This window comes from Pecten maximus, chromosome 1 (genome assembly GCF_902652985.1).
Source record: "Pecten maximus chromosome 1, xPecMax1.1, whole genome shotgun sequence".
Lineage (NCBI taxonomy): Eukaryota > Metazoa > Mollusca > Bivalvia > Pectinida > Pectinidae > Pecten > Pecten maximus.
The window spans coordinates 32072430-32087766 of NC_047015.1; positions in this window are offsets into that span (position 1 = coordinate 32072430).

Here is a 15337-nt window from a genome sequence, read left to right on the forward strand (position 1 = left end):
ATAACAGTATTAAAACCACTGTTCATTACTTATATTTACACTGTCTTGCCATTTGCGTCAACTTTGTAAAAACTAAACCAACAAGAAAAAAATCCCGCCTTTTTTAATGTCACACGATCATGACCAACTGACGGCAACTGCTTCTTAGCATTGTGTCAATGCGAAAATGCGGAACAAATGTAAATATAATGTCATATTCACCGGCTGTTTCCTCTACATGTTTCTAACACTTATTTAGGTAAAATATCGAAAATTCGTTTCCTAATCGAATCAATAACCACGAAAAATATGACCGACCACCGTTTAGCACCATAAAAATGATTTGGAACTATTTCATCACACAGTTACCGTAGACCCTGGCTATTCTGTGTGTAAGAATTACCCATTAACAACAAACAGAGAGACAAAATAGCGGATCGGTATCGTACGACGTGGACATTGTGCAATCCAGACGGGATTTTGATAAGATTATAAATCAAAATTTATGCACTTATTCTAGAGAATCAATGATGATATACAAAGAGGTATCATGTGCAAATTACTTTAGTAATACAATTAATGTATACTTATTTTTCACAATGGCATTAATGGAAATGAGAAATGAAAGAAGTTGACCAAGTATGGAACCCTTTAATTTGGAACACCAACCTTAATATAAGACAAACTATATATCTTTTTCATTTAAGACAACTCTTTGTTTCCGATTCCGAAGACAATCTTCAAACCATAATAGCAAAGAACCTCTAACTTCAAAACTAGATGGTTAGCAAAATAAATACTTGTGCCATTACAAAATATCATTCGCATGTCTTTGTCCTTATAATCGCAAGAAGTTTATCGATGAATCGTCATGCCTAAATCCTGATAGGGTGACAGGAGGGAATTGGTAAACAAAAAGTTATACACACACACACACACACACACACACAACCTCACACCCTCACACACACATATATATAAATACTTTCCATCAATTTTCCAACAACGGGCAATAACGGGCAACGGGTAATAACAATAACTGACAACGGGCAATAACAATAACGGGCAACGGGTAATAACAATAACTGACAACGGACAATAACAATAACGGGCAACGGGTAATAACAATAACTGACAACGGACAATAACAATAACGGGCAACGTGTAATAACAATAACTGACAACGGACAATAACAATAACGAGCAACGGGTAATAACAATAACTGACAACGGACAATAACAATAACGAGCAACGGGTAATAACAATAACTGACAACGGGCAATAACAATAACGGGCAACGGGTAATAACAATAACTGACAACGGACAATAACAATAACGGGCAACGGGTAATAACAATAACTGACAACGGGCAATAACAATAACGGGCAACGGGTAATAACAATAACTGACAACGGACAATAACAATAACGAGCAACGGGTAATAACAATAACTGACAACGGGCAATAACAATAACGAGCAACGGGTAATAACAATAACTGACAACGGGCAATAATAATAACGGGCAACGGGTAATAACAATAACTGACAACGGACAATAACAATAACGAGCAACGGGCAGTAACAATAACGGGCAACGGGTAATAACAATAACGGGCAACGGGTAATAACAATAACGGGCAACGGGTAATAACAATAACGGGCAACGACAATAACAATAACATTAACGGACAATAACAATAACGGGCAACGGGCAATAACAATAACGGGCAACGGGCAATAACAATAACGGGCAACGGACAATAACAATAACGGGCAACGGACAATAACAATAACGGGCAACGGACAATAACAATAACGGGCAATAACAATAACTGACAACGGGCAATAACAATAACTGGCAACGGGCAATAACAATAACGGGCAACGGGCAATAACAAAAGCTGACAACGGGCAATATTATACCTCATTCATTTAAGTGCCTATTTGAGTCTAGTAGTTGCTCCGGTCCATATATAATATATGGCCCGGGGTCAAGGGCCGAAGTCCTTGACTCCGGGCCGACGCTATATGATAATGACGTCATAATACCAAGTTGACGTCGTCATATTATGACGTCATCATTTCAGACACTGAGCGAAATGGCGTCTGGCAGTGATAGATTTGCGTCCTTGGAAATACTAGTGTGAATATCAAACAACAGCCAACAACATGCAGCAAAAGTGCTCCTGGTATGATCTTTAATAACTGCAACGTTAACATTTATATCAATTAATTGATTAATGATAACCAAAAAATAAATTCACAACGGAGTAAGGAACACCCTGTATTTTTGCATCGTTTTGTTTGTTTCAAATTAAATGTTTAATGATTAAGAACAACTTGTTGTTTATTTTTTCCATGTCATGTTGGTCATATTCGGTATAATATAACAAATATTGCATGTCACTTCGGGCAATATGGGAGTTTATGGACTGGTCAGTCACCCAAATATATGTATATGGACCTCAGCTTCGCTTCGGTCCATATACATATATTTGGGTGACTGACCAGTCCATAAACTCCCATATTGCCCTCAGTGCCATGCAATATTTGTTAAATAACAATAACGGGCAATAACAAAAGCTGACAACGGGCAATAACAATAACGGACAATAACAATAACGGGCAACGGGCAATAATAATAACGGGCAACGGGCAATAACAATAATGGGCAACGGGCAATAATAATAACGGGCAATAACAATAACGAGCAACGGGCAATAACAAAAGCTGACAACGGGCAATAACAACAATAACTGGCTCAGTCCATCAAAAAGTAGATTTCATTTTTTACAGTTACTTCTAAAAATCAATAGTAGTAGAGATAACGATGACGATGGTGATGCACATGATGATGATGATGACGACGACAACGACGACGATGATATATTAGATAGTGATATAACGGAAGCTGACGTATGGACTGCAATCAAACAGTTAAAGCAAAAAAGCCCCTGGTGCTGATACAATTTTAAATGAATATTTAAAAAAAACCTCACCACATGAAATGATAAATATATATTGTAAACTTTTCAATGTTATTTTCAACACAGGTAAAATACCTGACAGTTGGACTATCTGTGTTATCAAACCTATGTATAAAAACAAGGGAAACGAGGAAGATCCCGATAACTATAGATCAATAACCCTTATCAGCTGTCTAGGTAAACTGTTTACTTCGATATCAAATTCTAGATTAAATGCATTCTCAAAACAAACAAATCTTATCTAAAAAAATAAAGCTGGATTTCGAAAAAATACTCTACTATGGATAACATATTTATAAATCATACATCGACAGGGCGAAAATATCTCACCGATTCTTTTTTTCAATATTTTTAAATGACTTGGAAGAATATCTGGCGTCAGAAGGAGTTAACTCCCTTGAAAAAAATACACAATTCTAATACTCTATAAATATTTTTGAAAATCTTTATATTTCTGTATGCGGACGATACCGTTATTTTTTCCGAAACACCAGAGGACATGAAAAAGGCGCTAGACATATTTCAGAAATACTGTGACACATGGAAACTTCAGGTAAATATAAACAAAACAAAAGTTCTAGTTTTTAGTAAAAGGAAAAACCGACCAGATTTTAATTTTGTGTTAAATGGGCAACTTTTAGAAATAACAGATACATTTACTTACCTTGGTGCCACCTTTGGATACGACGGAAATTTTTCATCTGCTATAAAAAGATTGGTTGATCAAGCCCCGAAGTCTATATACTATATATATATACGCAATAATGCAATGCCTATAGATTTACAGTTGAAATTATTTGACTCGTAAGTTGAGCCAATATTGTTATACGGTTCGGAAGTGTGGGGATATGAAAATTCAAGTCAAATAGAACAAACACATTTAAAATTCTGTAAACGAATATTAAAAGTCAGAAGAAGTACACCAAATTTTATGATTTATGGTAAATTGGGAAGATTTCCACTTGAAGTGAATATACAGAATGAAAACAAATTAAGTAGTATGCTATGTAAACCTATCTCAAGGTTACATAATGAAGGCGGATATAGATTTCAATGGACAACATTTATTGAAAATATTCTTGATGAATCTGGCTACTCAAACATTGTTATGAATAATATACAAATGACACAACGTAATCAAGACCAATTTACACAGCACTGGTTCGCAAACATTGATCACTCTTCTTGACGACAAACCTATCTATTACTTAATCAGAATTCGGCTACGAAGAATACCATAGATTATCAGAAACAAATAGAGTACATTTAACTAAATTTCGTACGTCTAATTTAAAAATTCCCATTGAGACCGGAAGGTGGTACAACATATATTAAGAAGGTAGGATATGCCATTTATGCAATGAAAATATTGGAGACGAGTTCCATTATCTATTTATATGTAATCATATTGAAATGAAAATTGTTCGTTCAAAATATATCCAAAAGTATTACTGTATTAATCCAAGTATTCATAAAATGAGAGGTCTAATATCTTTATGTTATACACAGTTACTGAAGAAAGTTTCTTTGTTTATTAGAAAATTTATGTCGCTTTTAAAGGTAGAATTATATTTGATTTCATACAAGATTCTAAAGAGGAATATTTAAGAAAAAATATTGAAATATCTTTCATATCTATAGCAATGTTGCAATTTTGCCTGAATTATTTTATTTCTGCTTAAATAGGAGCGTGTGTATACAATTAAAGTCAATGGTTTACTATTTTTCATATTTCATTCAAAAGTAGTGGGCTTATGACCATATGTAATAAGAACATAGTTTCATGTACATAGGTGTGTGTATGAATGTCTATTGTATGTGTGTATACACTAACATTTCAGTGTCCGGTATTAAACAGATCAACGTGTTTTTGATATTATTTATATATATAAATGTATGTGTATATATTTAATGAAAATACTGTATTCAATTGTTCTTGCAGAGGCTCCATTTAGAGGGTTGTGTAGGGTGAGGTTAATTGCGGTGCATATGTATATATGTGTACATTGTGTAGGCGTGTTGTAGTGGGTTTCACCTTGTACACTTTTCTAAGTGAAGTTTGTATAAGAATAATTGCAAATGCGAAGACTTGCAATAAAAAGAATGTATATGATTATGATCAATAAAAGAAAGTTTCTTTATTATCCAGACATTTTTTTTATACATATGCATTCATATGCAAAGTAATGATTCTCACTCTATACCAGTTTTTAATCTCTACTTAGTTTCTATACAATTTCAAATTTTACGATACCATAAATATTTATATCATTGTTGCAATGATGTTTTTATTGTGTTATTGAAGAAAATTTCTTAAGTCTTTGTGTCAATTTCATTTTAGTAATAATCAGACTGTCATTGTATGTTGTGATTTGGTATTCTGGCATCATACAGTGAATCCTCTGAGAACTCGTTAAGCAACTGTAATATTACTCCATTCCCGGGTTTTATATGGAATAGCGACTGCTGAGAAATTTCAGTAAGCACTCGGCCATCCCAAGTGTATCTCACAGACCAGTACATTTCTCAATACAACTTTTGAACTCCCTAACTCTGGATTGTTTCAGCAGTTAATAGCTTTAATGATATTATGAAATCAGCTGAATCCAAATCAGTGAAATAGAAATTTACGCAATCGAGGACAATTTCATAACATAAAAATAAATACATAAAAAAGGTTAGACCAAAACCTCCAAAATAAACGAAAATAACTTATAAGCAAGGATGCTCTACTATCTAACTCTACCTCAGACCCAATAATCCGAGGACGACACACATTTTTTACGGATTGTACAATACGCTTCTACGTAAATATAGATTTAGAACATTCTAAAAAAAACTTGATACATTGCGAGAAAATGATCTGAAAAAGTACTGGTCCATGACAAAATCACATAGAGAAGAAAAGAAACTTCTATAGCCAATAAAGTGTCACCAGAGAAGTGAGTAGAATATTTCATGAACTTAAATACTATACAGGACTCTCGCCTGGCAAGAGAAAATTAATCAATGATCAGGTAAAGTCAATGGAATTCAGTAGATCCTTTGGAGAACTCGATTTCAAAATCACTACAGATGAAATATCTTTAGCCATAAATAATTTGAAAAATAACAAATCCCCTGGTCTGTATGGAATCCCAAACGAAATAGTAACAGTAGGGATTAGTCATATGGACCCAGCCATAAAATAACCTTTTTATCTAGCGCTTTCTTCAGGGCACTGTCCAACTAAATGGTCATCTTCGTACATAACCCTAGATATTCAAGTCCAGGTTTTGAAATGTTCTCAAATTTATATCTGTAGAAACTTTATATATATACATGTATATGGGAAGATTTTAAAGAAGTATGATATATAGATTATGATTACAACTACGCTAATTTTGACAATGTTGGATACATTTGAAGTTTAGTGAATATTTTATTCTTATTAGATGTATCACTACGGTTACCTCATGGATGTCAATATGCCATATTTGAGGACATTTACACGCAGTTTACAATTTATAAATTTACAGTCATTTTGATACCAAATATGTCATACTTGAATTAGTATAGTTTTAACCACAGTCTATATTTTATACTTGTTAAAAACTTGAGAAAATTCTAAAACCAATTACTTTTTTAGCATGTCAAACATGTCCAATGCACAATTTCCCATAATCATTTTTTTTATTATTAATGATTTTATTAAATACCGATATATTTTTTTTTATTACAAAACAACTACTTTAACTTATATATGACATTTAGTTATATGCAGTAGTAAAAACTTACAAATATGCATTCTTCAGAATAATCTATCCTCTCAAGAACTACTTAATGTTGATAAGGTGTTTATATACACGTACATGTACGTGCATGTATACATAGACAGTAAGGTGACCATTATAATGAAACTAATGAATATGTAATTATCATTATGTCTTTTCGCATTTATCAGACAAAACATTAAGATATATTGCATAAATAGATATACAGGGTGTTTCAAAATATCTGATACTTTATAAATCCCGATTACTCATTTCATTTTAATCATAGGAAAATAATACATATGCCACAGCAAAACACATTTTCTAAATTTTATTCTCATATCTTACTGACCATACTGAATAGGGTATTAAACATTTAACTATTGGTCAATAAAAGGTACCTTTTTTTTACCAAGTGTTCCAAATGACGTCAATTTTGGTCAGCGACCAGGTCAACATTCTACGTCTAAAATTCTTAATTACTAATGAACATGTTTCAGTTGAAATTGTACGGATTTCTCTTCGGATAGCCTGCTTCAGGTATACAGTGTTCTCGGGATGTGGATTGCATCTCTGGATACTTTGTATGCATACATCTCATCACTTTTATAGGTGAATTAAGCTTATAAAACAGTTTTACTGCTTCAGCCAGATGTATGTCAAACACCTCCATCTTTGAGATTGCCTGTTTTATGAGTCATAGATGACATTATAGATGACGTCATATTTCCCCGAACTTTTCATTAAACGAAATTGTGAAAAATTACCTATCATATGGTGTATAAAGCTTTTCAATGTGATGAGAAGTGACTGAGAAAAGTCAATTTAGAATGTATCAGATATTTTGAAACACCCTGTATGTAACTACAGTAAAACTCACTTGTGTCGAACACGGTTGAATCGAATACATCGGATGAGTCGAACGTTTCGTTCGGTCCCGATTTTTTCCCTTCTTTATGTTAGTAAATTAAGCACGGATGATTCGAACACTGTTGAATCGAATACTGCTGTTGTGTCGAATATATTTTGTGGTCCCTCCCTTCTAAACTATACCAAAATTTCCATTTTTGTGTTGAACATCGAAGCGTCATGCTGTCTCAGGTAAAATTTGATGGCTTCTCCTGATTGACCGAGTGTGTCCGATCAGCCGTAACGGTGTTACCAGAGCCTATTGTTAGGTTTCGGCTGTCGGTCGCACATTATCCCATTGTTTATACAGGTGCACGGGTGAAGTAAAACGTTCAGGTATACATAACTAAGAATAAAATGTGCACGTTTTAATGTACAAACCAATAGGCCTAAGTTTTGTTTACTGTTTTCATACACATTGCCGCCGAAAAATTACATATCTTTACAGAAAAATACTTGTATGTCATTGATTATTTATATATGCCTAAATTCTGCATGCGACGATGCAATAGTAACAATGATATGCGGGATGTGTTTAACTCTATTCAAAAGATCGTGGCAATGCATAATCATGCAGCCAATAAACAATGACCGCGGCCTTCACCTTTGATACAAAATCAGCATGCGTACGGTCGATCAAATTTTTCTGAACTGTTCATTGTTTAAATTTATATTGTTAAATTGTAAAACAATATAAATGGATTTTAAGATAAATAAATATGAGTACACTGTATACATTTATATTCTTATAATGTATTATCGTTTTCGTAAAATATTATGCTGTCATTGTACGACTCCCGTGTGTAAATCGCGTATCTATGTCAAAGATGATTTTACGCATAAACTTTGTTTTGATCCGTAACTGTGCACAATATTGTTTATTAGATAAAGAAATAAGAGTTATCATGTACAATTAATTATTTTCTTTGTTATTATTTATTGCTTATTTTCGACTTTGTTATCAAGCACCAGTTCTTCATGCATACAAATGATGATAGTCGGGTGTTTTGTCTCCGTATACAAACGGACACGGATAAGTCGAACCATCGGATAAGTCGAATATTTTGCTCCGTCCGGTCGACTTTGCCTTATCCGAGTTTTACTGTAACTCGAAATATTTAAGTATAGCAAGAAATGATAGCCCTGTCTGACACCGAATAAATGTCTTAAGTGAATGTAGTAAAGTGTGTCCAAGGAAATGTCATTATTCCTTCACTTCTAAACTTTTAACGGGAGGAAATTGTGCATTGGACATGTTTGGAATTTTCCTAAATCAATTCTACGGAAAGTATATAAGCCTGGAAAGTTTTAAAGATGTATAAAATATAGACTGTGATTACATCTTTACTAATTCAAGTTGACAAGAGTGTATACATCTTAGATTTTGTGAAAATTTTGCATTTTATTCTAATAAAATGTATCACCAAACTTACTTCATGTATGTCAATATGATATATTTGGTATCAAAATAACACTGTAAACTGTTATAATTGATTTCCATATTTACATTAGCCTGTGAAAATCATTTACCATTTTGTTAGAGTACCCCTTTCACTCTACTTGGTGTTATGCAAGGATGTCCACTACGACTATCAGAAGTGACAATGACTAATCGTTCATGTGGTTATGGCTTATTTTCATGTCTTTATAAATTGTGAAATAAATGAAGGCAATTGAAGTTGGGGCCAAATGTTGACCCCCACCTTTACATTAGCCTGTGACAAATATTTACCTTATTGTTCAGGTACCCTCCTTCACTCTACTTAGTGTTATACAAGGAGGCCCACTATGACTATCACAAACAATAATGACTAATCATTTTCATGCATCTGCAAATGATGAAAAAATAAAAGTAAAATGAAGTTGGGGGAAAATGTTGACCCACACCTTTTAAAGGTGAGAACAGAGAACATTAAACAGGTGGAGACCGAAAAGCTTCTTGGAGTAAAACTAGACCACCATTCTGTCCTTATTCCTTATTACTCAAACGGATTAAGCAGTACCTGTCAGAGTTTCTCGCCAGTCAGATCAGATTCTTTTTTACATTGAAATCATTTTATTAGTTTTAGTGGTCAGATTTGGAAGCAATTACCTGGATTGAGGATTTCGCCGTCGTTAACTACTTATAAAAGAAAATTATTACCCATTTCTGTGATACACATTTTTGGATAACATAGCCAATTTTTAATGTACGCTACATTAGCATGTACATCATGAATCTGTCAATTTTCATATATTAGCTTTATTACTATGTCTATATATGAGTCTCTGGCAATTTAATTTCTGTAAGCTTGATATTTGTGCTTTCTGTGATGATTTGGTTTATTGGAATATATATTAATATATGGTATGTCGTTCTCAAAGTCATACATTTTGCATTTAAAGTAGGCAAACTTTATCTTTATATTTATACATGTATATAGGTATTATAATTTTAGCATATTTGTATTTTTGTATGTAATTTTGCTAACTAAACAGGTTTATCCTCTGTAAATAAAGTATATTATTATCTTTCTTATAGCAGTGGCAACGCTTAATAAAATAATTGTTACGTTAAACGTTGTTATTACATTTAGAATTACAACATTGCTGAGCACTAAGCAGCAGTATAAACTACTAATTTTTAGAAACTCTATTCTTGGGGGAACATGTGATAGGTGCAGCAGTTGCCATTTTTACGCCCTACCTGAAGGGTTGATGTTTTAGCACATGTGGTCGTTACATTGTAAGAGCATTTCAAATTATGTTTCTAATAACAGAAACAAAATAACAAAAATCTGAAATTAAATGAAACATACTATCATACAAAACTATACATACATGGAAATAAAAGTATCGAAACGCCTTGAAAGTTGGATAAAAACAGGAATGATAGCAAATTACGCAACCCATGAAAAAAACTTATCACCACAGTGGTAAAGCTTTAGCTTTTCCACTAGTTAAACTTTACCACTAGTGCGTCATGGTTTAAAAGGTCGAAAGTCTTTCTGAATTCCAGGAACTCTATTTAAGTTTCCATGATCTATTTCCTCAATCCAGGAATAAACAACATTCAAGAGGGCTGTTTCACAGGATACAGGAGTGGCTTTCACGGAAACCTGACAATGATGTTACAAGGAGGTCATGGTTATTAAAAACAATTCATAGAAAGAGCTATGAACATGTCTCTCCATATATTTTGTAAGCCTTTTATTGGACAGCTCTGAAGCCATGCCACTTTTGTATTAAGGTGTATGACTTTAGCGATCTTCCAATCACTGGGAAAAACACCACTTTTGATACTTATGTTAATGGTATAGGTGAACGATGGAGCAATAGAACAGCTAATTTCAGAAGCTTTGGGTTGATTTCATATATGCCGATTGTCATATACTCATCAAGAGAACATAAGTACCGAAGTGTAATGTCAACTGTAACGCTGGGAATACTAAGAATGGAAGCTGGGGACGGCTTTGCCGTTTTAGAAACCTAGATAGATCAGATTTACCCCCCAACATTTCAATAGCAAGACAATATCCTTTCAAATGCTTATACTCTCAATCATCCATACATCTTATTCTTTTTCAACTTATACACCAGTGTCAGTACTCTCTCAGTCACTTTCTTACTATTGCTCATACTAGTAGTTAATTGGAGATAAAATAAAGGTAATAGTGTATTTTACAAAAATGTAATTCTGTATACCTAGTAATTAGTATTATATCTTATGTTTTATTTAGTTTTCAGTTTCTTTTCACTTATTTTCACTTACATTTACTTTCCATGAACTACTTGTTTTATATTATTATCTAGATCTATAGATAAAAAAAGTTTTCGCATATTTGTATTGGTCTTTATTAAAGTTGAATGTACATGTAACATGGCACTGTAACTGCATTGTCAGAAAGAAAAGTGATAGTACATAGGAAATAAAGAAAAGAAAGAGGTGTCTGGATTGGGAGGAGGGTGTGTAAAAGCATTGTAAAAAAACACAAAAAAGCAAAAACAAATAAAACAACAAAAATAACAACAAAACAAAATCAAATTTAAAAAGTAATTTTACTAGTAAGAGATCATCATAATTTGTCCAGTTAAAATACATATTATGCAGTGAAAGAACAAATGTATATATGGATATTCAAGTAATCTTGCCCATTTCTTCCAGCCGTCATTTAGTTTCTGTAGAAATATTACCGCTTTACTAATGGCAGTGTAATTTTGGGTATAGTAACTTTCTCTGATCTGATTAATCAAGGCATTTAGGGATATGTCAGTTTCTAAGCATCTTGATGAATACATATATGGTTTCATGATTAAGAGTTTCGTAATATTAATCTTGCTACTGATCTGATTCGGACTAAAAACACCCAAAAATAAAAGCTTTTTTTACTGAAAGCAAATGGAATGAGTAAGATATCGAGAAAAGATTCGAAACTTTGCATAAAGTCTTGAATTTCTTAACATTCCCATAGTGTATGAATACTTGTTTCTATTTAGGTTTTACAACGAAAAAGTATGCAACACGTCCAAGTGATGAGAGTTAGGTGTGATGATATAATGGTTTATTCGGGTGTATCTCTGAACAATTAATAAGATACTCTTTGTACATATACATTCAGTCCTACATATCCTATGTATGATAGTAAGTAGTTTATCGTGTTATATCTTAAATACTGTATCTTGTACCAAGTACTAAATTTTCTAGAGTCATCATATTTTTGTGATAACCCAAAGCTTTGAAACATTCATTTATCTGAATAAGGAATTGCTCTATATATCTACATTTTGTGAAAAAATGTTCATAATTTTCCTCTTCTCTACATATGCAGCACAAAGGATTATTTTTTATCTTCCATTATATAGTATATGATTATTAGTGAGAATTCTTTGCAATAATTTCCATTTAAACATTTTGACTCTATTTTCTATTTGATTAAATACAAAATCTAATGTTTTCTCAATTTTTTGGTTCAATTCATATTCAGTTATATGATTGAATATGTTTTTCCATGCAATGTATGCTACTGGTTTAATAGAGTTTTTTGCTATAAGATTTGTGTATATTACATTATTTGTCAATTCTTTTAGGCATATTGTTTTTGATGTATCATATAATTTTAGTGCAGGTTGATTTATTTCAACTCCTATATTATATTTTAGTATGTCGGAATTTTTAAGTTTTTCTAGCCATTGTTTTGGTATTGATTTTTTATAATGGCAAGTTGTGATATCCAGATGGATTTTTCATCCAATTTATTTAAAATTATGTTTTCACTTATTTTCCCTTGTTGATTTAGCAGATCTCTTATTGTTATGATGTTACTTTTAATCCAATTCTTGAAAACCAAAACTTTATTTATATGCATTATGCGATGATTTCCCCAAATTTTTTGTTTTCCAATTTCAGTTATACTGTTAGGATTTTTTGTTCGCCCTCCCTCTATGTCTACCCATGCTTTAACTATGTCTTGATAGAAAAGTGGTAAATTTGAGAATCCTTCTAAATTTTTTGTATTCATTATGTTCATTGAAAATATGAACATATTTTTACCAAAATGATTCAGATAGTGTTCAGGTATGATTTTCCATTGGCTGTTTGTGTCATTTTTCATTTTTTTTTCACCCATCCAGCTAATATTGTCAAGATATGTGCTCTTAGATCTAATACATTTAGTCCCCCTTTGCAATATTTTCGGCATAAAGTTTTTCTTTTCACTTTTTCTGATTTCCCATCCCATATGAATTCAAATATAACTTTTTCTATTTCACTAATTGCTTTTTTTAGGTATTGGTATTACAGATATTAGATAGGTTATTTGTGGTATTAAAAGTGATTTGGCAATCTGTATCCGCCCAATTAATGTCATCTTCCGTTTCTTCCATGTCTTGACAAGTTTTATTATTTTTTCTATCTTGTTTCTTAAGGATTTCACCATTTTCCTTTTCTACCGTTGGAATAATCTTTGTTACAAATTTCCTGTTTTCTGAATAGAGAAATTATTTACTTGCTTTCTCCTTTTCCTCAATCTAGTTTGCCTTTGATCTAATTATGATACCTCTCATCTTTGTCTAATCCTGTCTAATTCTTTCTTTGTTAAGTTTATGAGATCAAAATCATTGTCATTAGAGTTATCAAGTTTTTCTTTATCCTTCTTTAGTGTATTTTCTTCGGAGAGTAGGGATTTTTCTTCTTACAGAATGAATATGAAATAGTCTTTCATATAATTTCTAATAACAGTGTTTCTAAAAATTAATTTGTCATTTATCTAAAAACTGAATATCTTCATCTTGAATATCTGTACTTTAAGGATAATACTCTGGCAGAGCATATTGCTTTTTTTACATCTAAAATACATTTTATTTATAGCTTCAACATATTCTACGTCATATAAAATGGGACCGCATTCTCTCTTAAATTAATTAAACTTTACAGTAAAAGTAGGTGCAGATGATCTGACCTATGGTAGCAGACTACAGTAGGACAGGCTGGCCATGGCAATGTTTTTGTTAAGTAAATAACTCCTGTATTATGATATGCATAAAAAATGAAAAAAATAAATGTACTACTATAATTGGTATATTCAGTGTGAAGTAGTACATACAGGCTTCACATTTGTTAAAACAAAAATTAATAAATTGATTCCGGATTTTAAATTTCCGGATTTGCCGAATGTGTGTTTACGTAGGAAATTTAGTTTAGCCTACATCGAAAAAGGGAAGCCCACATAAGAGGTCAGATAGCTGGAAAACTTAATTTACAACACATGTCTGAACTAGATTAATTCTGTCTTTAAGATAGAGATATCTAATTTTAAATAGGTTTCAGAAAAAAAAATTGTGTAGAGAATTGTGTCATTTTGGGTCAATATCATAATATTTTGCAATTTTTGAGCACTTTTTAAGCTGTTACCATGGTTTACAGCTCTAAAAATCACAGAAAAATTAAGTTTACTCATCCTTTAGAGCTGTATTGAAATTGCAAATTTGTAAAGATTACAAATATATATACTTTATTAGAGGTAATATGTAGGGTTAACTGGCAATGTTCACATATCTAAAACATGTGCCATATTTTTCAGAATTGGGCATTTTTACTGTACACTGCTACCTATATCCTATATCCAGGTTCAATATTATAATTTTGTACATTACTGTACCTAATATCTTTTCCGACACCAGGAAAAAAGGAATATTTTTCATCAATGGATCTCTCCCTTTACCAATATTGTCATAATTGTATTATACATATATATATATATTATATATACCTGGAAAAAAACCCCCAAAACCCCATAAACCAAACAAAACAACGAACCGTACCACATACCTAAATTACAGTGTCCTATAACAGATTTTCGGATCCAATGTGAATCGTATAAAGACAGACATTAATAGTGATAATGATATTAGACGCCCTCAAGTTACAAATGGAGTAAGATAACGTTAGAAACGTACATGTTTCCTAAACTATAGAGTATAGTTTATAACGTATATAACTTTCCAATCTTTCCAATATATACGCATATACATGTATAGCGCTATTAATTTCCAAAACCTAAACACTTTTTTTCTGACAATAAATTGTACTTAACCATTCTCTGGCCACTGTATAATCAAGTACAAAAAGCTCTGGGATGTTGGCCTCACTCTCGCTGTTATATTAAACGTTAAGATAGTAGAAGAAACTAAACCTTGGCGTTCAGATATCCGGATGATGTTTTTATTATT